A 3,311-nucleotide genomic window follows, 5' to 3' on the forward strand; every position below is an offset into this window, starting at 1 on the left:
GATTGACTAGTCCCCAAAATGAGGTGGTTTGGTTTGAATCTCTTCTACGCTTTCCCTCACTTGTCACTTTTTACTCTTAACAGACTAACAAAAGTGAACTTTGTTAAATCAGTTCTTACTCCTTCTGATATACTGTAAGATTAATATTCAGATTATAAAATCTCTAGAACTCATGTATATAGTAGAAAAGCAGGAGTAGGTTCTGGGAGGACTGTCTTTTAGAAAAAAATTCATGACCTTTATAGATTCCTTGAACAAGAGCTTCATATGCCACTCACCCATGTATTTGCTACCAGTAGTCCATCTGTTAGGGCTTCAGTGTGTGGACACTGTGACATCTGTTGGCTATTAGGAGACCTTCTGGATTATTTTCTGATTCTTGGCTCTATTCTGGGTTGTTTGGCTTAGACTAGACAATTCCAGAGGTAGCAATGTTGGAAAATTATATATTTAAAGCAAAGGTTGTTTATGGAGGGATTTCTGTAGGATATGGAAGAGGCCCAAATATATCAAGTATGTAATGTGATTTTAGGAAGTGACAAAGTGTGTAATTCATGAAACACCTGTGAAGTCTTGTATTTCAAATCCTTTAGTACCATTTTTGTCCACTAGGTAGAAACAACTACCTTGTAGACAGTATTGAAGACCTGTATTACAGTTTTTATAGTAATTATAGAGCCTTTAAGTAGAAATGGAATAGGAATGTGTAATTATGAATTGGCTCCTTGCTAGGAAAGTAATGAATATTAGACACTTGAAATAAAGATATTTTATATGAGATTATTATTCATTCATAAATTTCCATAATCTTGCCTGAGATACAATGTTTTGAACATATTTGTAAGGGCAAGAGAGAAGTTTGTTGTGGTTAATTTGAAGTGTAGTTTCAAAAAAGCTACCATTGGTGGACGTACCCTTCCAGAAATTCTTATATTTTAACTTCCTGCTTAGATACTTGGCAGATAAATCTTGCTGATTTAAAAAAGCATTAATTTGAAAATAATGGTGCAGTGAGCCCTGATAAATTGTTACTTTTTCTTGGTACAGGTCTTCAGCACACAGTGGTTGCATTCCTTGTGGGGAGTTGGTATATGCATATATCTTCATTTTTTTTTTTTAATTCCTCTTCCCATCTTTTCCTTTCCCCCTCCTTCCTTCCTTCCTTCCTTTCTTTCTTTCTTTCTTTCTTTCTTTTTTTTTTTTTTTTGTAGTTTTTAGTAAGGATCTATAGGAGTCTGCAAGGTCTCACCATGTAGATCGGACTTGTGGTGATCCACCAGTGTTCTGCCTCCCAAAGAGCTGGGATTACAGGTGCACGCCACCATGCCCAGTCTCAATCACCATCTCAGCGCACCCCAGGGACGGGGCCAATACTGCATGCCTGGGGATCTAGCCACTGCAGCTGCCTAAGCAGGTGCTTTAATCCGCTGAGCTATTTGGCCAGCCATCCTTTCATCTCTTGCTCCCCTTCCTGTTTGTAAAACATATATGTCCTCTTATCTTTTATTTTGCTCATTATATTCAGGGATTTTGTTCCATCCCTTTGAATATGGGGACAGTAGTGTCTCCTTCCAGAAAATGAATGTGGAGGTAATGGTGTGTCACTCCCAAGACCCAATAATAAAAGACATTGCTTCTTCCTTGAAGTGTCTAGGGTCATTCACTCTGGGAAAAGCTACCTGTTGTGTTGTAAGGCTACTATGTAGCTCCGTTGAGAAGTCCTAGGGATAAGGAGAAACTTCCTGTCAAAAGTCATGAGGGTGCCATCTTGGAAGCAGATCCTCCAATCCCAGGACAACTTTCCATGACAAGTCTTAGCCAACATTCACCTACCATTTCATGAAAGACCCTGAATCCACAGAAAATGAGAAAATAAATGTTTTTTGCTTAAGTCACTGTATTTTAGAATAATTTATTCTACAGAATGGATAAACTAATACATTCTTTCTGGAAGTAGTTTGGTGCCCAGGGATATGCTGGGTTGTTAGATTAGGTATAAAGCACTCCACTAACTTAAAATTAAGTAAAATTAATGTAAATCACTTTTAATTCATTACCAGAGAGTACCATGTCTGAGATATTCTTGACTGAAGCAAACCTTCAAGTCCTTGATATCAAGATAGAATTTAACTTCACAATGTATGTGTAGTAGGCCTCAAATTGATTTGCTACAACTGTTAGTATCAATTTCCTAGAAGTGTCAGTGTGGCTGTTTCCAAAGGGAAACCAGGCAATTTGGGATGACTCTGACCTTCAGCATTTAGAGAGCTGCACAGCTGCGCTTGGGCTCCTCAGTCAGTTCCCTTTTTTCTTAGCTGTTGAGCTGCTGACAGCTCATTATCAGGATGGCCTGTTGATACAACATAGTTGTTAGCAGCTTTTCAAATGAGCACCACTCTGGAAATAGTATGGGTTTTTAAAAAATCAGGCTTGATCCTGTCTTGCTATTGTTAAAACCAAAGACAAGCTGCCTGCCCTTTCGAAGTGGCCAGTGTAACCAGCCTGTCCCCAAACTGCTCCTGCAGGAAGCTTGTGTGTATGTTTAGGAGGCCCCTTGCTTGTCTGTGAGAGCCAGCCTGGCAGAAGAATTACCAGAAAGCATTACCAAGTCTGGCTGGGAGTGAGAGATGGGGAGAAGAAGATTCCACATGAAGACTTGTCAGGATTTGTCACACGAGACTAAAGGTGGAAAAAAAGGCAGGGCCTAGCATCAGGTGGTCTGAGTTCAGTCCTGGCCCAGCTTGTTCTTAACATTCAGAAAACTCCAGCTCTGACTTCTGGGTTTTAATCATAAAATTAAAGTTTTGGTACTCATTCTCAGAGGAGGCTACAGGCTTGCCTTCAGGTTCTGTTTGTTGTTGTTATTTTGAGACAGGTCTTGCCATGAGATTCAGGCTGGCCTTGAACTCACTGTACAGCCCAGACTGAACTCACACTTGTGCAATGCTGCTTCAGCCTCCCCCAGGTACTGTGATTACAGGCATGTACCATCACACCTGGCAGCCTTCAAATTCTTAAGCAACTTGAAATAAATATTTCCACTTTGCTCTTCTTGGTTGAGAATCACGGTCATGGGAGCCTCCAGCACTGAAGTGGGAAAATGTAAGTACAGGGACACATGGCCTGAGCAAAGCCTGCAGCCTGGCCCCAGGACTCAGATTCCAAGGCACAGCCGCTGTGATTGTCCTCCCATCTTTATTATTTCTCAGACTCTGTTGACTTGTTGACTTCTGTTCCATGCAAACTGAACTTCAGTTTTATCCAAAGAGAGGATTTGAGAAGGAAGCACATTGGGATTTACCTTGAGTAAT

This window comes from Octodon degus, unplaced genomic scaffold (genome assembly GCF_000260255.1).
Source record: "Octodon degus isolate 3935 unplaced genomic scaffold, OctDeg1.0 scaffold00060, whole genome shotgun sequence".
Lineage (NCBI taxonomy): Eukaryota > Metazoa > Chordata > Mammalia > Rodentia > Octodontidae > Octodon > Octodon degus.